This window comes from Rhinolophus sinicus, linkage group LG09, assembly GCF_036562045.2.
Source record: "Rhinolophus sinicus isolate RSC01 linkage group LG09, ASM3656204v1, whole genome shotgun sequence".
Lineage (NCBI taxonomy): Eukaryota > Metazoa > Chordata > Mammalia > Chiroptera > Rhinolophidae > Rhinolophus > Rhinolophus sinicus.
In genome coordinates, this window is record NC_133758.1 from 28,714,989 (window position 1) to 28,742,403 (window position 27,415).

Here is a 27,415-nt window from a genome sequence, read left to right on the forward strand (position 1 = left end):
AGTTGAAAATATCTCAAGAGCAGCCTGCCATACAGAATTTCAGTGCTTCTACTCCTGAGAAATACGGAAATAGATGGATATGTGGGATTCAAGAGCTTCACAACACGTTCAGAAAAAGCATCTTGATGTGAACTTCAGGCTGACCTGATTTTAGGTGAGAAGCATGTGCTGCCCTGCATGTATCAGTGAGTTATTGCCGTGTAACAAATCTCCTCATATCTCACTGGCTAAAAATAATAAGCATTTTTTTTATTGCTAATGAATCAATAGGTCCATTGGGTAATCCTGCTCTTAACTGGGTTAAATAATAAAGTTTATAGTCAGCTATGCATAAGGTAAACTAACTTTGCTAATCTTGGCTAAGTTGTCTCACATGCTTAAAAGTTGGCTGCCCATGATAGGACAACTGGACTCTCCACCACATGGTCTCTCATCCTACATCAGGCTATCCCAAGCTTATCTATGTGGTGATGGTAGCATTCTGAGAGAGGGTACAAGTAGGCATGCCTCTTAAGGCTTAGTCTCAGAAGTGGCACACCATCATTGCCACCTTATTTCTTTGGTCAAAGTTGATCAGAAGGATGGTCCAGTTTCAAAAGACAGAAAAATAGATTCCTAATTCTTGAAGCAAACTCACCTTGCAAAGAGTGTGGATATAGAGAACATTAAGAGAAGTCATTAGGGTATTCTTCTATCATACCCAAATTTTACAGAAACACTTTTTGAAGAATCTCATAAAGATTTTTATTTTTTTTTTCATTAAGCATACTCACCAAAGTTCACCTGATCACAACCTCTTCACCAGGTAGTCAGACAACTGTACCAAATGAGAGCTCTGTGAACGTATGACTTATTAGCTGGAATTTGGGGAGAAAAGAAGAGAAACAAAAATAGATGTTAAAGTACTGATACTTAGAAAATATATAAAAATTTACATTTATTATCCTTTGTGTCCTCTTCTTCAAGCACACTGGCAATGCACATTTTTTTAAAAGACTGCTTCCTTATTGTATATAGACCTTTCAAACCACTGTCCCCTATTCTGCAAGTTCAGATGAAGGTGAATTTTTTATCTTACCAGATGATGTTGACAGAAGTTTTTCAGAAAAGAATCAGTGTGAATATTCCTTCCTCAGCTGGTCCTTACAAGGTGTACTGACTGAAATATCAAGAAATTATGGCTGCCAGGCTACACCACCAGGAATAATAACCAGGTCCTCATATGCGTACTTGATGACAACTGGACTCAACTCTCACCCACAATTGAATGATTTTGTTGATAATAATATCATTTCAGAAATGTGAAAATAATGGACACCTTCAAATTGGTGAAATATAGTATCAAATATCACTGTATTCAGTGCACAAAAATATTTTTCCCGAATACCGCTGGGGGCTTTGATGCCATTGCTCCCATTCAGCTCTATTAAGCTTGCTGTCTTTCAAAATGAAATGTATTTTGTAGAGTTTGTTCATTATTGCCTAGTTGGAGAATCCAATTAAAATGATCATTTCAATTGTGTCCACAGTGTAAAGGTTTTCCTTAGGAATCTAATCTGGTGGCATCGCCTCTATAGATGTACATATTCCTTTTAGATATCCTTAAATTACATCCTTAAATGCATGGGGCATCGGGCAAAGAGGACATGCGGACATAGCATTCAGGGCACTTTTTGTTCTTTCGCTCTCTTTACCTTTTCAATAAATTAGTGTCTCAAAGTTTAACCTTCGTCTATACTCCATCTGGGGCTTCCTCTCATAACTCACTCCAGAAGGAACATTAGTGGATGTGAGTTTTCTCTTAGGGATCTGCCCTCCTTCTGTTTTAAATCAAAAAATGCTTTTGCAAATTAGCCAAAGGAGACAGGCTATAAGCTTCCTGTAAGAAACCTTCACTGTGCCCTCTGGACTTTTTGTCCGGCTGTTCGTTCTCACAAGTTGTACAAGTTAGGATGGACATTACAATCTCCATGGAACATGTCAACAGCCCATGAGGGGACAAACATCTTCCATAAAAACAATAGGTATCTGCAGAGTTGCTGCAATTGAAATACACAGCAGAAATGCTTACCAATCAGAGAAAAGCAGGTCACTTTCAGATTTTTATAGTAGAAGTAGTTTCTGGAGACCATGTTAGTACACAGCCCTCATTGTACATAGGAGGAAACTGAGAATTATTATTCTTTCATTCAAAACATAATTATGAAGTGTCTATCATGGTAGCCCCAAGGTATAACAGAACAAAGATGAAGTGACTTATCTGAGGGCACATAACTAGTTAGTGGTCAGCCCTGCACTAGACTTTAGTACCCTCACTCCTCGTCCAGCATTCTTGATAGTACCTCCATCTTTAATTGACTCAGAATATTTGGCAACAGAGAAAAAGTGGGGGTAGTACATTTTAACTTCCAGTGTCTTGACCAAATATTTATCCTTCTTCAGTTATTCACTTATCTTTAACAGAGCAACAGAAAATCAGTAAGGGAGGGCTAACTGACATCTCAGTAACAGAACTAAATCATCAAATCAGCACCCAGAGACCCTTGCTTTGAGGCATTAAGAAAATTTGCATTTTATAAGTATTTGTTCCATTGTTTACATTATACTGACTGTGAAGAGTCTGTGCAAAATGCAGACAGGGACGTGAAATGAGAAAGATGTAACCCTATTCTACATAAAAGTGCTTAATTATCCAAAGTTAACAAGGAAAGCCAGTGTAATAATTGGAGGAAAGATGCATTATAATGTATGAAGTTGGACAATCAAGTTCGTGAACTCATCCTAGAAAAAGTGCTACATAACTGATTGCTGAATATCACTAGGGTCACCTACAAAGTACCCTTGGGAAGCTATGCACCGATGCCAGACCCTAGTCCACACTTCTAAGCAATTTTGGAACTCTTTCTAGAATGGCCATCAGAGCTGTGGCTGTATTACCCTTGATGTCCTGAATATCATCGGAATGTCTTCCTTTCAATATTTCCTTTATCTTCAGGTAAAGAAAGACGTCATTGGGGGCTACATCCGGTAAGTAGATAGAGAGTTCCAATACAGCTATTTGTTTACTGGCTAAAAACTCCCTCACAGACAGTGCCCTGTGAGCTCCTGCATTCTCGTGATGCAAGAGGCATGAGTTGTTGGCAAAAAGTTCAGGTTATCTAACTTTTTCACACAGCCTTTTCAGCACTTCCAAATAGAATTGGTTAACTGTTTGTCCAGTTAGTACAAATCCATAATGAATAATCCCTCTGATATCAAAAACTGTTAGCAACATCGTTGCAACAAGGTTGCGAACTTGTCAGACCCCAAACACCAATTTGGGCTGCAAGGACAAAGTAAGTTCAGTGTGGAGTTAGTCAAACAGAGGCTTTCTGGGGAAAACCAATTTTGCTTTGGGTCTTTAAAAAAGTAAAGGAACTACTGACTAAGATTCAAATATTTTACTTGTGAAACGTCTTCCTAACATTCAAATAGAGTTTTCTGACCTAGTATTTCACTTCTCTTCTTTAGGGGTACTACTCAGATTCATGTTCAAACCCCTTCACTTGCCTTCCATATCTGTTTTCAGTTTGTTCATTCCATTTCTTTTTGCTCACTAGTCTCAATCCTGATATGTATATCTCTTAGCATTTTTGTTTGTTTGTTTTTCTTTGTTTGCTTGTTTGTTTGTTTTCTTCAGTGTCTCTCCTCCTTTGTGCTGTAATGATAGCCTTCTTTCTGCTATGTTTTTATTTTTCTCTTTCAAGGTGATCCACTCCTGGTTCTGTCTCCTTCCATCCTCATGCTATATCTTACAGGATTTCTTGCATCTCTGTGTTGTTCTACCTGTATTTTTGTCTGACAGAGGCATTTATTTTCTACTGAAAAAAAATGGTATTATGTTCAATCACATTTTCCAGCTGAACTGTAGTAAATTTTTCTGGAACATGTATTCTCATGAGGTATCAGTCTTTTGTTTTTCCTGTTTCTTTGATAATTTTTAAAGAGCAGTTCTATGTACCTTTCTGTTCATTATTCCTTTCTGCTCATTATTCATCTTTGAATGTGGAAGTTCTTCCAGGATCAGCTGTTGGTAGCAGGCTGGAGTTTGTAAGGATTCTAATTATGGCTGTGTATGAATTCTCATTGCTATTTGTGGCCATTATTTCTTACCAGCAATCAAGGCAAGGCCAGTAGAGCTTTCTACAATGCAGACTTCTCTTCTACCCACTTCACCAAAAACCAGCGTTGTGGTGTTACCTGAAACAGCTTGATTCTTTTGAGACATATTTGCATGCATTTTTAGGCAAGACCCCAGTAATATTTACTTCAGGGCTACTTTTTCACTACAGAGGCAAAACTCCTCTGAGTGTACCGATACCTCGTCATTCTTGAGGTTTCCAGTCTGGCTGGTAGGAATGGGCACTATATGGACCCTGTAAAGTAACCAGGTGTTCTCTCCTATAATCCTTTTGGGTGGTTCTTTCCTTGACCTGGAGCAGTTTTCTCACAGCACACACTAATCAGTGTTCTGCTGAATCCTCGTGGTCACCATCTGTAGATCTCCACGTTCCTCTCTGCGGGGGGCTCTCTCCTCTCTTTCAATGTGCCCTGGAAGCTCTAGCCACCTAGACTTCCTCAAATTCCCAACCCCATTTCCTCAACTCACAGTGTCCACTGGCCTCTGCCTGGGTTCCCCCTCTCTACTCCAGAGCCTAAAACTCCCTCGAGGCAGTCAGTTTGGGAAACGATAAGACTTAGTTTCTTTGTTTCTCATCTTTCATGGATCACTCACTGTCTGTGGTCTGAAGTCCAGGGTCTTGGAAACCATTGTTTTAAAAATTTTGTCTTCCTCTCCCCACACACACACCCCAGGGGCTGTCTTAGGTGGAAGAATAAATCTGGTCCATTACTCCATTTTGCCCCCAAGAGGAGTCTGGGTTATGGCAATTCTTTCTTTAATTCCAGTCTTTGCTACTAAAGACTTGTTCCAAACAATATCCAGGAGAGCTCCCTCCATTTCTTTTGTTCCAAGAGAAGAATTGCTTGTGTTGCTTCTCAGAATGTACCACTTAGGATAGAGAGCTGGGCTCTGCCTTCGTTGTCTGAGATATTCACCAAGGAATTCACTCTCAACATCATCTCACTCCACTGCCTAACCTTCTCTGCATTGGTGGCCCTTCATCCTGTATTGCGGTTAAGAACAATGGATGTTTCCTCGATGTGCTGTTTCACATTTGCTTTTCATTCTTTATTTGGCAAAGAAACCTTCATGTTGATTCAGTCTTCCCTTCTTCTGATGCTGAGCTCCTCAGCAGGTAAGGACTGTAAGTTTCTCTGTAGAGACGTCCCAGAACATGGCATGAAGACTGCACACTAGGGACTCTTAAGGGACATCTGCTGATGATCAGGAGGAATGCAAGGGATTTGATAATATCAGAGGAAGGGCAAAAGAGAAGGCTATAAGGACTCAGCAGAGTAAAAGTGGTAGCTAAATAGACACATCACCTATCTGTTCCAATTTGAATAAAAGAGCAAATATATAAAACTAAGACATTTCATTAAGATAGGTATTCTAGAAATGTTTGAATAACCATCCAGATAATAATGACAAAGTTCAGGGTCAGGAGATAAAGGAAAAAGAAAGACATCTAAGAAAACAAAGCATATAAGAATGCGAACATGGCAGACAATATTTGTTTTTATTTCTCAAAAGCATAGTAGGCGAAGCAGCTTTCCTCCTTGCTAACTGACACCTCTTATCTTGGGTTCTATGAAGCATTCACTAATGGAAATAAAAATGAACCAAAATTTAGAAAAATGTGATAGTGTCAACTATACTCAAGGAAAAAATATAATTACTTACTCACTTTAATTACACATGCAGAGTAAAGCAATTGCTTGCAATTTACGGGTGTATGCCAAAAACAACTTAATATTAATAAATATTTCTGAGAAATCACTTTGTAAATTTTAATTACTTAACAAAAGCAATAAAATAATTTTAATTAAAAAGTGTGTAGACCCACAAGTAAAATGACCCTTTGTATTCCAATGTAGCAGCTTCTTTCAGAACTGAAGGATAACATTTCTGAGCCCCTAATTTTATATAAATCATGAGAGAGAAAAGGGGCTAAATACCATATTGTTTCTTCCCAATGGAAAATTAAGAAAGAAAATTGCTAGAGGAAAAAAGTATGGGTTGAAACCATCTTTTTTGACATATTCTCTTCATATCTCATAACGAACATTATCTCTTTATTTTTTATTCTGTTTAGGTGCAAATCCAAAGTACTGAGGACTGTCAAGAGTAATCTATAACCTTGAAGTCCTGAATACTACTTTTCTGATCTTACCACATGCTAGTCTCCATTGAGCTAACTCATTAGAATCCTTAGTGAATGAATTAATTGGTATTCTCTTACTGGAAATTGCAACCAATTTATGGAAATTAGTACTGATGACTTTTTCAACAGGCATAAATAGTTATATAATTCTTACTAATAATTCCAATTGCTAATCAGCTGTAATTGGAAAACAACTTGCAGAGGTACTATGCTTTCGCCCATATGTCCAGAGGAGAAGGTTAAGTGAGATGACCTTATTTTGCCATCCCAGAAAACCTAGACTCTTCTAACATCCCAAATATAGCTATAGCAAATCACATAATAAAACATTCTTTCTATTTCTCATTCAGTTAAATAAAATTTTGTCTCATTCTGGTGTATGCCAAATGCCGCTCATTCTTAACACAGAAAGCTCATAGAATGCAATTATTCTAGTCCTCTACACAAGTTTTATAATGGTGCTGTACTGAATTTTTTAAGTTTCTGAAATTCTGGGGAAAAGTTTCGTTGAATCATATTCCTTCTTGCTAGAGCCCTACAGAGGCCGAGGCTGGGATAGAATGAAGGGGGGCATGAAAAGAGCATTCGCTACAGTGGGCCTGTTTTCTGAGACATGTTTTACCAAATGACCTCCGTGGCCACAGTCTCCTAAACTACTTTCAATCTGAATAAGGGAATCAGGTCAGCACCACCAACAATGTACACCAGAGTCACTGCTCTGATAACAGCAAATTAGCCCTGAGAAGGAACATGTATCTGCCTGAAAAATTCATGAAGATTCAAATCTGCTGTCTAATTAGCCACAGTGGTTGATACAGGAGAGAGGGAAAAAAAAAAAAAAACAGTTCCCAACTAACAATGTCAAATTAGGAGCATTTGCTGGACCTTTCCATGGAATTGCTGAGTGGATTGAAATACCCAAATGACCGTTAAATATGTGCGATCATGGCCACTAGAAAGTTTTTCTGTGATTTTGCCAAAATTTGTGAGTATGGGTGACTCATAAAGCATGAATTTAAGTCAAACTCACTGTCAAATGAGATATATATGTCTATATAGGAGGAAATAGGGATGTGAATTTCAAATAAATATGAATCAGGAGCCATAGAGTGACCACAATTTTCCATGGACTGGAAATATATATTCTCTCCAACTTTCCCACCAATGTATGTATCAACCTCTCTTCTACACACACACACACACACACACACACACACAATTTGTGCTTGAACACTTCTAGTGAAATGGATAACTATACATTATAAAGAAGTTCCTTTATTCCAAACAAATCCTACTTCTCTCCAAAATCTTCAGCTTAGTGATGTCCTAACAACCGTAACAGATGGTCAGTAAGAATCTTTATAGCTACTAAAAACTTAGAGAACTTGGACAAGAGTAGGCACATAGCAGACTTCTTCCATTCGTCTCTGAATGTGGACATCCAAGAACTGAGGAGGAAAGGGGAATTTTATGAGAAAAATCAAATATTTATAAAAGCTAATGGTGATGATTAGGGGTATATTTTATTGACATTTCCTTTCCCACAGAAATGGTATTGGATATGGTAAGGCTCAGGGGCCTTAGGACAAGTCCACGTGTACCTTTTGCTTGGGATTTATATAATTAAGAAGAATCAAAGGGCCATGGGGAAAAATCGCAGAAAATGAAACAAGGAATAGGCTACCCACCTACTATTCTAGGGCTCTAGACCTTATAGAGCAATAAAGAAAATTCTGAAGTTTCCTTCCTGGTATGTAGCACAACTTACCTTGGTAAGAAGGAAAAGCTCTTCCCAAGAAAAGAAAATATGCATTTGCTTCAGGCAGTCACATCATATCATCTCTGGGGAAAGTCAGCCTAATAATGAATGGATGAATGGAATGCACCAAAACCTGGAAAGGAGAGCCGTATTTCATTATTGAACTGTTATAATAGCTAAACTTTCATACCGAGTCACGGATTTTCTTGTAATACACACCTATTGATTATTGAAGAATATATGCTATGTATCTACAGAGGGTGCCAAAAAAATGCACACATATTTTAAAAAAGGAAAAACACTGTACTAAAATTGTAATACTCAATATATGCCGATAACAAAAGATGAATATAAGTCATGTGTATATATTTTTTTGGCACCCCCAGTATATAGAGGTAGATAATAAAGGTATGTTATGTAATATATGTATATATATATATATATACATATGTGTGTACATATGTGAGTGTGTGTGTGTGTGTGTATATATATATATATATATATATATACACACACACACACACATGCACGTGCATATATATGCTAAGCTATGTGCTTAACTGATGAAAGGAAGGATCCAAGACAAAGAAATATGTTTGAATTCATCTGGCTTCATGAGCCCAGAAACTGATTTGTGCAGATAAGACATAGATTAGAAGTATATCTAATAACACAACCCAAGAGAAAGTTCCAGTGAGTGGGGTGGATAGTAAGTGAAACCAGAATTGGTAATAGAGCATGATGATTTCATGTGTTTTTTTAAAGGTCTCTTGGAGGAGATCTAATGGATGGTGAGGGTTTGACTCAATGGAGTAGATGAAAAAGCATGGGAAGGGGGAGGATCAGCATGAGAAAAGATGTAGATGTGGTTGTACAAACACTTCTTTGTAGATTAGTGAACAGCATATCAGTGGTTTCCTAAGGGAGAGGTAGACCTAAGTAGCAATTTGCACAAACCATTGAGAGGGCTGCCTGACCCTAACCTGGACATTATCTTTTCTGACTTCCCACCACACTACTCAGGAGCTCACCTGGACATTAGAGGGAAGTGGGGTAGGGGAGAGGGGCGTGTGAGGGGCAACAGAAGCACAGCATTTTGCTCAAGGAATATGCTTGCATTTGGCCATGACCAATGATCCTGGAGTGGTCAGGGTGTGATGATGCTGGCTTATTCATAGGCCTTGTGTCTGTCCTAGGCATGCTGCTCTCCTCTTACAGGACCACTTTGCACACTTGAGCATCAGGCGTTACAGAATTCTAATTGTTCCCACACTGTATCAATGTTGAAGCTAGCTTTTGAAGAGCATTCTCCATAACAGTGTTGGTATTTAACACATTTGCACTAAGACAAAACGTTCCTTTTGGTTGCATTTTAGGAAATCCCAGGTCTCTGGCTCTGCCATCTGTTCAAGAAAAGTTGTAATTCCATCGCTTTGGGATATTTGGACCTCCCCTTGGTTATCTCTTGAATTAGAATCCATCTGGATGACAATTTACGGCTGTGCTTTCTATAGATTAAAGAATAGCTTTCAGGAAAAAGCAAAAACTAAAGTGTTGGGTCAAGTCATTTGTCTGATATGATGTCCACCAACCAGCCTTTCCTATTCTGGTACATATTCTAATGTTACAATTTTAGCTTTTGTATTCTTTCTTCACATACTGTTAGCAATTCAAAAGAAAGAATTAAGGCATAGAAACAAATAGCTTTGTCAAAACAAATTCAATTTGGTTATAGTCAAACATTTTCATAAAAAAGTAATGAAAGATTTTGATGATGAACCTCTAATGAATATAGTAACCACTATCTAAAAACAATAAAAGAAAGATAAAATATTTTGGTTAGTCAAGAACAAAGGAAGTCCGCTATTCATCAGCCTATCTTTATCGAGGATGACTGATGGAAGATGAACTTAGTAAAGCATGGAAGTGGAGTTATTCTCAGGATGTAAGGTTTTGGTATGGGTTAAAATTCAAGTTTCCCTGGAATGTATTACTCTAAATTGACACTGATCATCTCCACTTTAGAATGACTAAAAAACACAGGAACAGGTTTTATTAAAGAAAACCAGGAGGCTGAGAGTCATTGATTCTGAAAACCTGAAACAGAGAAGGAACCACAGTAAAAGGAATACAAAGTAAGCTAGGATTTTAAAAAAACAGTGATGATCAGAGAACAGCTTGTGTTTTCCTGCATCCCAGTAACTGGTATGGGAAGGTTCAGTTAACAGTAGGATGCTTGAAAGGTTATTAAGAGAAACTTAGGGATTTCATATGTAACTGGGCTACCCTGGCCCAGTCTGTCCCAGATGTGGCCACTGCAGATAACACATCTTTCCATTTGCCTTCCCTCTCCTCTTGAGAGTTGGTGAAAAATTCATTCTAAAGATTCAAGACATTGATATTCTTTCTGTTATGTAAAAATTAGAAACTTGGCTCCTATGAAATGCAGAATGGGGCTTAGCCATGACTTTTCACTGAGGCAGCATTTGCATTACATTCTGTATTCTTCCTCAAATGTATATAAAGAAACTCTGACCATGAACGGGTCAAAACTCCTTAACATTTTTTCCATTAGAGTATTATGTACTCTACTATGTCCTATGTACAGATGTGTGTCCTCCTTCCCAGACCATATCATCTTACTATTTTATACTTCATCGCCCTGTAATGTGGGGAGAGAGGGTGAGCTGCAAAGAGAGACACAGAAGGTTCAATATAACTAAATGATGAAGAATGAAAGAAGGGATGTGGGAGAGAGACTGGAAACAAATATAACAGTTTGTCTAGAAGTCAAGAAGGAAGGTCCTGGTACTAATACCAACTGATTCATTAAAACTATGTATTTTATGATCTTCTCCAGCATTGCCAATAATAAAGTTCAATAAAAAGAGGCCAGCAGAAAGACATCCCAACACCTGTAATCTTCAGATTAATTGGACAGCCCCACCATCCAGCACTAGAGATTTTCCACAGCATGGCCCATTTTTAAATCTTCAATTCCTCTTGTCTTGGACACATGTCCTGGGTTCCTCTCCACTGCTCATACCATTCCCTCTTCCTACATACCTTTCCACCTCCTCTCCATTTTCCCACGTCTTCTATTCTTATCAATGTACCTCACAAGATTCTTCCTTGATAAAACTCTCACTGTCTCTTACAATTAAGTGTTATGTCTCCATTCTATGAATAACCAGAGACATTTATTCAGACCATGATTTCCACACTTGGCATATTCTTATTTGTTCCAGAAATGTTTATTGAACATGGACTATGTATCACATGCTGTTTTAGATGTTGTTTCCTATCTTCGGGGAGTTTAAGTTTTTTGTATCATGTGTTCCTAAAGTTCCTTACACAAGGGGCTGTTTCATCATCTTTGGACCAACAAGTAACACCCACTGTACTCAGAAGGGACTTAGTGAGTCTCTATTGAATCAAATGGAATGTAATTGGAACAGCAAATATTTATTTTTCCTTGGAGGATTCTGTCACACAGAACGGTTCTGTTAGTGTGAACAGTTCCTTGCTTCTAGCTGGAGAGCTTCTTTCTTTCTCAGGAGAGCAGATTGGTATACCACATGCTGGTGATGCTGAGAAGACCCTCCTGTCTGGAGCAATGCTGTGAAGGTACGTGGATTGGTATCTATGGTTTTGTGAACCTCCTGATATAGTGTCTTCACTTGTCTTGTTTTCTCTAGCTCTCCAAAGCATCCACAACGCCCTAACATTGAAGAATACAGCAAAGGGAAATTGGTCTTAGTTCAGAGGAAAAGGCTACTCGTCACAGCTTGCCATTTGACCACTCTCAGGAGTTCCTCAAGAGCATTATCTTTCAAACTAAGGGATTCTAGTATGTCCTGGATCAACTAAATGCAGCAGTGGTGGTGGCCAATGAAGAGGAGTGTGATCTCTGGAAGGACACATAGCATTTCCATTGTGTTCACTCTTTTTTGAGTGAACCATGTTCAGTTTTGGGGATTGTGCCCTCCCAGTAAACACTCAATGCATCATTTACTTAATAAAAATGAATGAATAAAAGAAAAACGAAAATAAGTTTGCTAAACAGTGGCAAGATTATCTTGGAACAAGATTATCAACCAGAGCTCAGCAACCTGGGCTTGCTTTTGGCTTCTCGGTACTTTTTTAACACATGGAATCATCATCACAAAAGTTTATGATTTGCTGATATCATACAATGTACACCATCTTTACCATATGTCCATCATCGTCTCTTTAGATTTTCCATGAATGTGGAATGAGGACTTTCACTTCTTTAAATTAGCCCCCTAGTTCCTGGTACAGAGATGGGCTGAAATGAATAAGAGGAAACTCTTCCTGCAACGATGTATGTGGGCCAACTATGCCACAAAGTCTCTCAGACCCTTAATATCTTGAAATGAATCAGCTGTGTCTTTCTCATAGCATATGGCCCCAGGCAAGAATTGTTATTTCTTCAAGGAAGGCTTTTTTAAATCATATTTTCCCCTAGATTCCAAAAATGGTATCTATTCACAAAAAGAACTAAGAAGAAAAACAGAAAGCACACACCAAAAAATAAAGTATCATATGCCATGGTCCCATGGTAACAAATGTTTCCTCGTTCTTCCATATATTGTATATATATATATATATATCACTAATTAGCATGGGGTGGAGTATAAGTAAGCTCATGCATTGTCACTTGTTGGTCCTTTTCAAATTCTAAGGTTGTCCTGCTTAACAACGATCCTGATTCAGACCTGTCCCCCAAATCATAAACCATTAGAATTTACCTTGTAGAAACTCATGATTCCCAGCATCTGACTTGGCCTATTTGAAAGCTCTTTGGGATCTGGGACTTAGTATTAGGAATCACTCTATTCCCTATAGACCTCTTTCTCACATAAGTTCTTAGATTAATAAATGGATATTTTAATGTGCTTATTCCCTCCAATTCAAGAAATGGGATCTTGGTGATGAAGAAGGGATATAGATGGCAACCAGGAGTCAGGTAGAGGCATCTCCTCATGTAAGCAGCTCTATCATGCTCATTGCTCCAAAGCTATGATGCCTGATTCACAGGGATGGCCACGTGGATGCTGAGCCATTTATGAGGAAATGTAACCCTAGCAGGAAAAAAACACAAGGCATACTTTCTTTCCTTCATGTTTTAAGTTTTTTTTACATAGAATCTTTCCTTAGAGAAAATTATTCAAGTGTACCTAATCAAAGTGTAGTAGATGTCCTTGTCTATTAAAAGTCCCAGCTCTTATAACATGAATTTCTAAAAGAAAAAAGTGATATCTTCTTATATCCTATTGCGAGCACAAACACTCTCCCATAGATTTACAGATAAATCAACTTCCCAGGAAGATAGGTGAGAGACAACATGATGGTCCTTTACAGAAAGAGAGACAGGCCTAACTCACCTCACTGGATTTATCCAAAAGCAAAGTATTTGGAATTCAGAAAATCCTAGAAGGTTGTAATTAATAAACATTTTTTAAAAATGCACAAATAACCAATGAGTCATACATTTATTAATGCTAAAAATGGGTCAAATCCCAATAACAAAGATTGTTTGATAATAAAAAAATATCACCGTGGACTGTGGAAAGGTCAATTGTAAGTAAACAGGGTCAGAGATCTCTGCGAGGTATAGGAATTTTCCAGAAAGGTTCCAATATAGAGTTAGAACAGCAGATATACCAGGTTATTCAGAAGCCACATAATTTCTACCACCCATGAGAAAAATGAAAAATAAAAATGGACAGTACAGTGTTATCCACTCATAACATGCAAGAATACCATTGAAACAACAGTACAGTGTAAAAAAAAATACCCATTTGATTTTGTAATATTTTTTGAATCATCTCTCATGTAAAAATTTCCATTTGTGCATTTTTTATGTGAAGTTGACATTACTAAAATCCTTTTAAGAAACTATGACCCATCATGCCTACCACATAAGGTAGTCAATATATTTTATTATTTTTAATTGATTAATTCATATTAGGCAAAGAAAAATCCAGCTTTACATTAAAATTTTCAATAAATAATTCATTAATATGTTATAAACTTGTTGGATTTTAGTATTCAGGGTTTTCTTTCATCTGTATCATGTGACTTCTAAAACAAAAAAGACTTAAAGAGCACCAGACAGACAGAATAATTTAGGATGGTCTCGATATTTACTTAAGTAAATATTTTCTTGGGATTTCAATAGTTTTTTAGACCTGGGATAATACCTCCTATTTCATATAATATATATTGTATATATATACATAGCCCTTTATATTATATGTAATATAAGAGAGACACTGCACTGAAAACTGGCAAAATACTATGGACACTGAAAGTATTACCATCCTCATCACCAAGGAAAATAAACACGCAAAGGAACAAGACAAAGAAATAAAGAAACAAAAACTCATAGACATAGACAATAGTTTAGTGGTTACCAGAGGGTAAGGGGGAGGGGGTGGTAGATGAGGGCATAAGAGATCAAATATATGGTGCTGGAAAGAGAACTGACTCTGGGTGGTAGACACATCATGTGATATATAGATGATGTATTACAGAATTGTACACTTGAAACCTATGTAACTTTAGTAACCATTATCACCCCAATAAACTTTATATATATATATATATATATATATATATATATATATATATATATATATATATATCACATCTCACTTTTGTTATTTCTGGTGGTAGAAGTCTGGCAGATCCCTAAATCTACTTTACCCAAGAACATGTGCCCAGGTGTCTCTGATGTAGTCACCCAATACAATCCACACCAAGGCCAAACCATTCATTGGTGCTTAATGATGGTGCTTTTCTCAAGAGTCATAAATACTCGTATCCGTAGTCATTGTCTTCCTCTGAAGGTAATCAGTTGTATCATACTGACTGGGTATGACATACTACTTCACCTTCTTGAAGGAACTGTATTATTGGGGACTATTAATCTATATCCTCTAGCTGACCATCAACAGAGCTATAAGTCAGGGATTGGAAGAAGTTAAACTTCAGATGCTGAAGTTGAGCATCTGCTGATAGTGAGGGAAGAAAAGCATGACCCTCTTCACGGCGAATGGACAAGTGACCAATAGGTCAACATCTTGGTTGAGTACCTGAGCTGTGCCTAAGACAGAGGCCAGATGCATGGGAAGACACAGCCTTATCCTTCAAGACCTGTATAATCTAGTTGAGAAGATGAATATAAACATATAAAAATTAACACAGAACATATGATTTTATATTTATAAGTTAATTTGGTTGGCATAGAAAACAGACGCTAAAAGTTCAGGAAAAGCAAGCTGAGGGTTTCAGTGATAGGGGAAGTTTCACAGAAGTTGAACTTGTGCCTTGAAAGGACAGCTTGAGTACCGGGACATGTAGAAGTTAGAAGGAGATGAGAGGATGCTGACCCACACCAAACAGATGGATCATACGGGGACTAGTGAGACAATGAAAGGTCTTGACATCTTATCAAAGGTGTTTAGACTCAGTGCAACTGGAAGTAAAGACCCACTAGAGATCTTGAGCTGAGGAATAACCTGATGAAAGGAAACGACTGGAAATACAAAACAGCAATCAGTCTGGGCCCTTTCCCATGGGTACAGAGAACTGAGGGATTCGTTAGGTATGACAGACTGCACATTTTCCACTGCCTCTGAAATACACCCAAGATCTCCAATGCACGCGCCCCCACACCCTTGTATCCAGTGCAGGCATGTGTCCAAGTGCCACCCATGAGAAAGAGCTCATACAGGAGCAAGTCGTTAAAGAGAAAGAAAACAGTGGATATTTAAAACAATTGATATGGGCTTATGCTTAATCTCCAAATTAGGAACCCTCTGAATTGGTAAAAAAATTTAGAAGAATACCGCTGTCCAGAATTTGTGATAATTACTCCAGAGGAAACTAACTTTTGCCTTTGTGAAGGGCACAGTGGTTTAAAGCACAGATTTCAGAGCCAAAGCATCTAGGTTTGGACTGCAGCTCTACCGCTTCCTAGCTGTGTGACCCTTGGATCAATTTCTTAACCTCTGGGCCTCAGTTTTCCATTTGTAAGATGGCAATGATTATATTATAGTACATACCTGATGTGAATGTTATCAGAATTAAGTGAATTAATTTTTGTAAAGTACTTAAAATAGTGAGAATTAAGGACAAAGTGCTATAAAATATTTATAATAATAAATAATAAACAAGTAGTATGGAAAAAAGCAGAAGTTTCCTAAGGAAAGTAAAGTATTAAGGTATCACAGGGCTTTCTTTAACCCACTGAAGAGAAGAAATGTTTTAAGAATTTTAGATCTTTAATTTTAGTAGTATATCTCAATGTGGGTGAGTGGAGGGAAGTGATACAGATTTTGTCCACCAGGGACATTTGGCAATGTCTGGAGACATTTATGGTTGTCACAATGGGGGCTGGGGCTGCTACTGTCATTTAGTGGGCAGAGACCAGGGATGCTTCTGAAAAAATCTGCAATAAACAACAAAGGCTCCCACATAACAAAGAATTGCCCTGCCCAAAGTCTTCCTATTGCCAAGGTTCAGGAACTTTGAATTATAATATGCACATGTTGTTCATTACAAATAAGAAATATTCATGCAAAACATCATATAGCACAGTGAGAACAAAAGAAAATTCATGAATCTGTGCCCTAACATATTTCTTATACTCTTTATATTCCTCTGTGAACCCATTTTAAAACTATGGTCACTGATGAAGGTTTTCTGTTACAGGCTGTAAATAATGATAAACAAGGAGTGAAAATGGGGAAATTTTTTCTTTTTTTTAAATTTAGTTCAGCACCATGTGCTAACATCATCAATGTGTCCACCTTTGCACTAAACAGAATGTGTTGTAGAGAACAGGATGGAATTCCTTTCCTTGGGAACATTCCCTTTGCTTGAGAATCCAAGAGCAACTCTTAAGAAATTATTAGGGTGTCTCTTAAACTGTCTGATCAACTTGAGAACACAGCTTGAGACCACAACTGCCATGACTAGTCATGGAAAGGAAAAATTAGCCTAGCTTCAACTTTTGTGAAGTCTTGGCAGAGGCGATCAGGTCCAAGTTGAGCATGAGAAATAAGGGATTTTGATGGATGACGGATGGGCATTCTCTTGAATGCTACTGGATCAGCAAAAACATAGTGGTAGGAATATTCATGTGTCCAGGGAACAGGAAGGAATTTCTCTAGAGGGTCTGTCACTAGGGGCTAGAGGTAAAGGGAAACTTGGTGAGAATAGGACATAATTTTGGATAAAGAAGGAGCCAGTTAAGGCATTTAGATCTATACCTGAAGATTATGGGGAGATATATATTCAAGTTCTTCATACATGGGAACAACGAAAGGGGAAAAGTCTTTTAAAAGGCTGGGTTAAATCAGCTTGAAGGTAGGAGACTTCAGCAAGAAAAGAACAGGGGTGGATCATGCATCCTGCCCTCACTATGAGGTACAGATGAGTCTTCTGCCCTGGAGACCAATGCGTCAACCGCAAGCACCTGAATTAACATGCTTCCTGGGAAAGGTGTTGTTTAACCTAGCAACAGTTTTGAGTTTGTACACATTTGCATGCTAAAGAGTGCTGTCACACAGTGCCATTCACAAATGCCACCATGAGCCCAGCCTTTAGCTTGGGGTGGATATTCGTGTTTCCTTAGCTATCTAGGTTTTTGTTTTATTTTGTTTTGTTGTTTTTTGGGCTTTTTTTTGTTGTTTTGTTACTAAGTTATACATGTAAATCAATATGTATCTTGAATTTACACACCACATGCAAATGGTGTGACTGTCACTTTTTGTCCTGTTCCATATTTGTTCTCTGCAGAATGAATACCATATGTACCTTCAGTGCATTGCTCTGTGGCCTTTGCCTTCCTTGCTTCTGAGAAAATCATCATGGATGAAATAGGGAGAAGTGTTCCAGGGCATTCCATAAAGCCATGCAATGAGGCCTCACTGCACATGACCAAACAGGAGTCAAAAATTGAAGAATTAATGTAAATTACTGTAACTACCCAACATTAGACAGTAGGGGGTAGTGGTAGCCATTGCAAACTGCAGAATGGATGTCCCACTTAAGGTTAAAAATAAAAATTAAAGCTGCTGGGAGGTGAATTATTAAACCAAAAGGCTCAAGAGCTACCCCTTGGTTGCCATTGTCATATGCCATATGTGTCCACTACAGAGATGAGGGACTCAGGCTACAATCACTAATGGGGTTCTGCTCCCCTGTGCCTCAATGCCCTTGTCAAGGATAAACCATCCCACCCATAGGAGGTCATTAAAATTAATCTGTAGTCCTGGGTTCTTTGTCCAATGACTCCTTTCTCCTCTGCTGACCTACCAGTCTTGCAAGGGTGCTTGATCCCAGCTGGTCTTTCTGTCAGGTTCCAGGGCTTTTCATTCCATCTTCCAGCCTATCCAAGTTGACTGTCAAATGGTGTGGCTCATATGCCTTTCTGATTCTTCAATTCAGTGGTTATATTCCATGCTCCATGCAGAAATCCTCCCTAGAAAATCCTGTTCCACCTTTAATGAAAAATAATCAAATAGACCCCAAGACAAGACTGCTGGGGATATTTCGGAGGAGAAAAGCAAATTAGCTTCCTACTGTTGCCCTCTTTTAATTCCAGCTCTAAAACTCCACTCTGCTATTTCTGACATGGTCTTTCTCATGTAAATAATTTCTACTTTAGCTGGATAAAATGGGAAAGATTAATTCCAAGCTTTTTAAAAAACCAAATTTGAGTTTGATCCTTTTCACCAAATCTCATTGCATTTTTTTGCCAGTTCAGTACAATTTCCCATTAAGAGCTATCAAATTCAATCAAGGTACTCAATTCTTACGGTTCAAATTTCCTGAAATTCAGTGCTCTTCTCTCCTTCTCAATGAACTTTGCTAACTACATGCATAGAGTTGTCATTCAACCTTAGTTACATTGAACTGAAGCATTTCAAGTCTTTCATATCTAAGACAGGAGCAATAAGACCTTAATCATTTCCAAATGGAAACAAAGTTCTCCAATCATTGACGGCCGTGCTATGCCAGCATCGTAGATTCTCCTGTCATGCATCCGGCTGATGAAAAGAGCTCCCACTCCCTTTCATTCTGACCCTCTCCCACTCCTCACCTATTGAAGGGATACCTTGGGAATCCAATTATATTTAAAGTGCAGTGGCTAATTTCAAAGGCTGAAATACTTCATAATTCTTGCCACTACCTTCAAGGATGAGAGTTAATGCTCAGAATACCCTAAAATAACTTGGGCTATGTTTATTTAATTTACTTCCTCCATACCCACATGCACATATATCACTTCCTTTTTTGTGTGTGCTAGGAGAGAAAGTAAACCAATGTACACTGTAATGGAACCACTAATGAGCTGATGCTATCTGTCGGCCTCTTTAAAATGCTGTTCCCTTCCTGTTTTGCATTTGTTGGGTTATAATTTTAAATTACGTATGCATCCCCAACTCTCCTCCTCACCCTGCCTCTCTAATGCTTTCTTCCCTCCCTTTCTATCATCGAAGAATCACATTTCTTTAGGGATTGATCCCTATTCACACTTTTACAGGCACACACACACACACACACACACACACACACAAACAACACAATAATTTAGGACTATGCTATTTTAGAGTTTATGTTGAAAAGGCATTTGTATGCACACAAATTCTCCTTATAGATGTGTACATTCATTCATCCTGTATCACCTTTCTTCATAACTTCTTGAGCTTCAATTTCCTGACATTTAACATTCTTTGTTTTCTAGGGACTCTGTTTCCTAAAAGGTAACTTTTTTGTCTGTTTGCTTGTTTCTTTGTTTAAATAAAATCTTTAGTGTCTGGTGGGGTATATGATGAAGCTGCCTAATTTGGAAAGAGGAAGAACTGATGTGTTTAGGAGACAGTGATATTGTATGGACCGGGTTATCATACCTCCAGCTTCCTGAAGACAAGCTTGATTTTCAACTGTTACCTATTATAATTATTAGTAGCACCTCTTTTGCTCTCAATAGCTTTCTGATTTGGGCCATAAATTATGTCATTATTGTTATGCTTAGTATTTATCACAGTATAATTACAGTTGCTGATGAAATGTTTTCCTGAAAAAGTGAAATGTATTAAGATGAAGAAACTGGATTTTCTTATGAACGGGAAGAACATTTCAGAAAGGCCAATTCCTAGTTCAGATTGTGGAGTGAGCCAATGACCTGTATGCTCAACACACAACAGCTACATTTTCTGAAGCATCTTTTACCTCTGCCCACGATCTCCTGTATACCTAGAATTTCCATGTTGGTCTTCCACTTTCCTACTTTATCTCCAACTTTTCAATTTTTTAATCATAGTCTACTAGAACACAGTGGAAAATGCAGGTGTCTAATACCAAACTCAAACAGTGTAAGAGACTTTTCCAAATTCAGAGTTCTAGTAAATGACAGAATGAGGATTTGGACCTAAGACTCTTGACCCCAGGTTTAATGGTTGTTCTACCACCTTATGAATGTTTAATCTCAGGTGAGTGTTCCTAGGTTGTAACCTGCTAACATGATGGTTTCTGGATTTGAACCCCTCACATTGCTCATCTCCACTGTCTCTACCTCATAGTCAACCGAGGTTCACGAAGGGCCCCACTGAATCAGAGTTTTGGACCTCCTTCGTGTGTGTGTGCGTGTGTGTGTGTGTGTGGTGTGTGTGTGTCTGTCCAGCTATCACCTAGAAGGAATCAAGAAACAAGAAGGGACTGTTGGGATGAACAGAATATTTACTGTACAAGGCCCAACTCATACTTGTCCCTTGCCTCCGGCCATTCAGCCCACAGAAAGCTCATGCTGTAACAAACTTAAAGCATTTTTGGTCGATAGCTCTCGTTTAGCAATGAAATATAAGGGTCTCTTATCTTTTGTCATTTTGCATGTGTTTATGTGACTCCCCAATTGGACTGCAAGCTCCTCCAGAGCAGTGAGGTCCTCCCTTCAGGACTGATCAAAGGGCTGGGCATACAGAAGTTGATGAATGGATTTTGGCTGATGACTACCCCACACCATGGGGATAAAACCCGAAAGCTGCATACTTTAGTAAGCTCATAACAGTTTCAATGAAGTGGAAATGTCACCTCAGTCAGCTTCTCACCCACCGAGTACGTGTGTAAGACAGACTTTGGATAGTCAATGTCATAGACTTCATTGGATATCAGAGTTGGAAAGGACTTTACAGATTGTCTAACTCAAATGCTTTGCTTTACGGATTGAAAATAGGCTGACAGATGTGAAGTGACCTGTTCAAGGACACACCACAGGTTGGTGGCACAAATGGATCCCAGAATGCACACTGATTCCACCTTTCCTTTCCTTCCGTCTCCCCTGGAAGCCATGTCACCGTTCAAGAAAGAGACTTTAAGGCTGGATGGCATCTCCTAGTCAGGGAGCCTTTGATTTGGCCATGAAATAGAGATTGTGTTCCCTCCATATCATTCCTTGGCTTTCTTTCTTGTAATGTTAGCATTCCCCCCACCCCAAGTCATCTTTGGACCTGGAATCTCCTAAACTGCTTGTCCACAATCACTCCAGACCTCCACAGGAGGGAATCATATGTGGACTGGCTGCCAAAAATCAAGAATATTCTGACAACATGCCTCTACCAGCTAGATCTCCAAACCCTGCTCTCCCCACACTACCTTCTGCTTTGGATTCGGACTGCATCTTTCTCTTCATATTCTAGTATCACTCAGCATTACATTAGTAGGCTGTTAGCTTCTTCCTTCCCTCTCCTCATTCCTTTCCCTTCTTTCCTCTCTCTCCTGTGAGCAGACATTTTGCTCACAGTCACCATACCCGATCTGGCTCATCTTTTCACGGCAAATTTCTCCTCCCCAGCCTTTGACATTACATTTCTCGCCCCTCTCCCTAGCCAGGAGTTCCTTGGTTATTTCTTCTAAAACACAAGACCCTCTTTACCAATACATTCCTCTCCAGTGAATCGCTTTTAAACAATAGAATTGAATATACGTAATGTCTGACATTTTCTTTGCTTAGTAATTTTACATAACATTTGGTAAATACTATATACTATTCTTACAATTTGGAGTACATTTCTTGTAGTATATGTGGTAATCTTTTATAAAAAGTGTTTGGATTATCAATCTATCAGTCCATATCACAACCCTGTATTATAATACTGTACTCAAGACAGAATCAGATTAAATTTTGATTCACAATGCCTCAGGAATATGGTTTAAATACCACTTTTATTTTCTGTAAAAGATGCTATTGCAGCACAAAAATTCTGACATGAGCCAGCACTCTGGACAAGGTGAGGTATAAAATTTAAAAGTTAAAGAGAAATGAAAACCAAAATGGTGGCTTATTAAAGAGAAGGAGAAAGGCGGTAAGGAGAGAGACTATTTTTTCAAATTAGCCCTTCGTTTTTACAAAGCGAAAATAGAAAGATAAATTATTTCTTACAAGGTGCCCAGCCTGTCTCCACAAAGTCCTCAGTGTCCTCCCTCAACCCTCTGAGGTCTCCAGCCATGCATGACATCCCCACTCTCGATCCCTTATTAGCTGTGACCTGCCTCAGGCCTTGCTCTGTTTTCTGCTTACTCAAGGCATATCGTATTAATTCCTTCCCTCTTTTCCTGAAGTGACTTTCTCTACCTCGGCTTTCTTTTTTCCCCAGTTTTAAAGTGGTAGGTTTTCTGAACAACTAGGTCAAAAGTCCTTTCTTCCCACTTCCACCCCTTCCCCCAATACTTGAAATTTTCCTCCCTACCAGATCTCTGGAGTTTCTTGGCAGTGGTTGCCAATTTGCCCCAAAGATAACCACTGGGCGTGTGGCCTGTCTCAAGTAAGATCTGCCCCTTCATCTAATCAATCATCTAGGAGGGCAAAGTCTCTGCCCCTTGGTCCATGGACCATACATGGGCATACCTTTACCCTGTCCCCTTTTAGGAACTAAGAGGTTTTAATACAAGGGAAGCCCTGCCCTCAAGCAGCTTAGAGTCTAGGCAGAGAAAAATCACACACACATAGAAGGAAACAAAACATACAAAGTAGAGAAGAACTATGTAGTGTAAATAATGGCCTAGACAGTGGGTACTAGAGCATGGAGAAAAGGAAATGATCCACAGGGAGGAATGGGTAGGAAAGCCTGGATGGAGATGGGGGCTTTAGGACTACTGGCTCTCAGAATAGGTGATACACTAATCTGCCTACCAAGTGAAGGTAGAGCTGGATGCCATGCCCTCTGCTGCAGCCTTCCTCCTTGTACCACATGGCAGTCTTAAGAAAGCAACAAAGCTCCGATAGCCAAGTACAGTCAGAAGGAGGTTTGGGGGTTAATGAGTTTTGTTAGCGTGTTACTTTAATTGCTGTCGTTATTTCTGTACATATGCCTAGAGGCTTGCAGTGAATGCATTTTATTATTAATATTAAGCATTTTGTACAGCACTTTCTATTTGCAAAGTGCTTTACAATCATTAATTAGTTATTCCTCCTGACACCCTGTCGAGGTGAACCAGGGCTCATTCACTCCCCTGCTCAGTTATAAAGGACAACCCCATTGTGTTGAGGTTAGATGACTTGGCCAAGGTCACCAGGTCCATCAGGGAAAGGTTAGGATTAGAATTACTCTGTCTCTCTTCAGGCTGGGGCTGGTGTTGCTGGACCCAGCAGCTTCCCTGGACAGAGCTCATAAATGTTACAATAAATAAATAAACGGAGCCAGAAGCAGGGGGAAAAAAAAAAAAAACAGTTCCAAGGTCTCATGGCTAAGGCCTGGGGACACCTCTGTCACAGTGGCACGGAACTAGAAATTGCTGAGAGAAGACCAAAACTGAACTGCAGTAATAACATAACCTTCACATTCTCATAGCCAGTTTTAACGGGTCCTCCTGGAGAGATCCTCAACTGTCCTTGTTGCTGGCTCCTTTGAGTTTCCTTTGCACATTCCTTTTTAACTCTGAAAGCATTTACTGCCCAAAAGGGCTCCAAGATGTATAATAACGTGGTGATGCCTGGAAGAGCACCGTGTCAATTTAATTTGAACCAATTTGACAAGTCTGATATACTTTCAGGACAGCAGCCCACCGCGCGACAACACAAGGCTTCTCTTGTTAGGTTCTTCCCCTCGCTATTTCTCCTGCAGGTAATTACCTCAGATCAAGAGACCGATTGTAAACGTGTTACGTTTTGCTGACAACACAAAGCTGGGGAGAAGCAAGAACTCCAGTTTGAGAGGCAAGGAAAATACAACACGATGTGCTTCCCTCTCTGAGCTGCTATGTGGCAAATGAAATTCAGTATTGACAAACACACATTAATGCCATTGGCCAGGGAGAGGGGCAGATGGGAAAGTGCTGACCTGCAAAAGAAACATTTTCTAAAGGTGTCCCTGGACCCTGCTGTTTGAAAAATCACAGAGGGGATCATTAGAGCCAAGAGCCTCTGGGAGTTGTCTTTTCATTTAAAAATAATACATCAGCTTGGAAATGAAGTATGCCCCCCACCCCTGCCCACTTCTTTCTTCACACCTGCCCACGCCCACTCTTTGGCACTTCTGCCAATTGGAGTAGTTCTTAAAGACATTTTCCAGGGATTAGCGATCAAAGCTGACATCCTGTAAGGAAACTGAGATTTTCTAAAAACAGGAGTACCCAATTTAAATCCCCTTATGGCAGATGTTTTTTGTTTTTTGTGTGTTTTTTTCCAACAAAGCCTGTTTTGCCTCAATGTGAGCAGGACAAGTTCAGCCTTGATTTATGCTCATTACTCTCACAATCTTCCTTTCAGGTATGAGATGGGATCATGACTGTTCAGTTCGTAGCACATTTCTCACTTTCATTTTTATGGTATTTCCAGAAAAACGTCCCAGAACCAGATGGCCCACCTTCCCCCGCAACTCCCAAACTTAGCATTACCTTCAAGGAGAAAAAAACACCATAGATGGTTTAGCACATACTTTGCAAGATTTCCTGTTTTGGATTGTTTACTTGTTTTCTGCACTTCTTCTGTTTTCTGAAATGAGCATCTATTAAGGATCTATCACCTTGCTTAATGCTGAGTAAATTGCAGTTGGATGCAGCTAGTGGGCATGTGAAGGAAACTTACCATCTAGGTGAGTAAAGAAGATAGATTTTAAAATAACAACTTGGCTTAGTTCTACTAGAGACAGACAATCTCAGACTGTGATAGACAATCACTAGTGCAGGAATTTGTGGGTTGGGCATAAAAATAATCTACTTGGAAATCATGGAGAAAGAAAGGGTTGAGCAAGGCCTTGAAAAAAAGAATATAATATACCTACATGCACATACACAATTTTTTGTTCTAAGCTGAAAGGCTCATTTGACCTAGAATTGCTGATCTGTGCTCTTGGAATTCTATTTCATGCTGTTAGGGTGGGGGAGAAATATGCCCTCTACCCTTCTTGAGTTCTTATTGCTGGATTAATAATAAAATTGACACAGGATAAGATTAACAGGGCAAAAACTTATTTAATAGGTTTACACGGGAGATCATAGATGATAATCAAAGAAATGATAGACCAGCCATGTTTTTATACTTGTTAGACAAAGAAACAATAAATTTACTTTAAAAATTGACAGGTAAAAAAATAGTGTTCTTAATAAGGAATCTAAGCAAGGTTTGGGTATTAATTAGTAAGGAATCTAAACAAAGTTTGGGCTTGAGTAGTAAATTAGAAAAGCGGTAACAAGATTTGTTTATGCAAGCTTTTTGATCCTGGATTCCTTAACTCTAGTGATAAGGGTGTTTGTCTTAGCCTCCCTGGAGCAAGGAGGGCACTTTTCACAGGGGAGATTTACTTCCTACACACAAGTAACAAGGGAAGGTCAACATGCCCTTCTGGCACCTGCTGCTTCTCAAGTAACTTTAATTCAAAGTAATCAATATACCACGGTGTTGTTGGTACTCAGAGGGTGGCCTGCCCTGTGTCCCAGCAATACTTTCAAGATTCTAGAAGCTGGAGAAGAATTTTAGTTGGGGTTTACTTGGTTCACAGTAAAGACGTCTCAGGCCTGGCTCTGTATTTGTAGTTTCCTCAGCACAAGACCTCATTTCTGGACATAAAGAACTCAGGTCTATTTGATGTGATTTCATTTATTTGATGAGGCTTTAAATCCCTGAGCCACACCCACCCCACCCCACACCCCACACACACACCCCAAGTTCCTCAGCTTCCCTCTGAAAGCTCTCACAGGGCCCTGAAAGCTCCCCAAGGAAGGTAGGCCATGACTCCTCCTGGAGACTGCTCATTGTCACAGCCCCTGGCAGGTGGCAGCCTTTCCTGGTGGCTTTCCTCCTTCATCTGATACCCAGCCCACTTGATCACTAATCAAGTCTTTGCTGAGTGGCAATGCCTCAGTGTACAAATTCTTTTTCAATGTCTGCTTTCTGCCAAAGTGTCATTTATTTGAGCAGTCCTTAGTAATAATTTGGAAGTAACAGCTAGTGTTACTAAACACCTATTGTTATTGTGTGTAATGCACTATGCTAAATGCACTGCAGCCTTACTTCATAGCACACCCATAACAGCCCTATGAGGTAGGTACACCTATTGTTCCTAATATGAATAACCCCAGGCTTAGAGAGGTTGCTAAGAATTTCAGTTATGTAATTAGTAGTTGACTGTGGCGAGGTTGAAAGCAGCGCTGACTTGAAACTTTCTGCTCTCAATCTCTGACTCCTTATATGAACACAAAAGAGATGATAATATAGAATATATGCAGAATTGTTTTTCCATCTTAACTGTTTAAATCCAGATAAATTTTGGAATTAAGAAAAAAGACATGTAAACAACCAAAATAGGTATAAAAAATCCCATGCTCTGATGCACTTACCGTTGAAGCCTAGCAGCATCATTCACGTCCTCATTCCATGGCTATTGATTCTTTTACAAATAATCATCTTTTGTTCCTATCACTTCCCGAAGCAGATCAGAAAGAACAAACACTCCTATTTTAACCTATAAAGAAAATAAAGTTGGTAGACATTATAATTATATTCCCAAGGAAATAATACTGGTTAAGTGGAGGAGTCAAGATACAAATCTCAGTTTGTCTGAGTCCTAACCCAGAGATTTTTGAGAGTTTTTCAAAAACATTCAATAAAATCAAATTCAAATGTTAAATTAATCTTCAGGACTGTAAAGGAGTCCTTGTATAAGGGAGATCATAAATCATGGTTTGCTAGAATTTCAAAGAGACTCCTCTAATCTAAATCCTTATTTAATGGTTGAGCTCTAAGTCTTTGTGAAATGTGAGAATCACGGCACTTAAAGGATTCTGGACTTTTTAATGC

At 38.9% G+C, this 27,415-nt stretch overlaps 1 long non-coding RNA gene across 1 annotated transcript in view; it reads right to left on the minus strand.

Annotated features, from left to right (window-relative positions):
- Window positions 1-27,187, minus strand: part of LOC141573067 (uncharacterized) — a 188,218-nt gene extending 161,031 nt beyond the window's left edge. Inside the window, exons 1-3 of the long non-coding RNA XR_012498636.1 lie at window positions 26,956-27,187; window positions 8,095-8,218; window positions 774-857 (exon numbers count right to left, since the gene is read on the minus strand). This is a non-coding gene — a long non-coding RNA (uncharacterized LOC141573067). The remainder of the gene's footprint in view (window positions 1-773; window positions 858-8,094; window positions 8,219-26,955) is intronic.
- Between the last annotated feature and the right edge of the window lie 228 nt (window positions 27,188-27,415).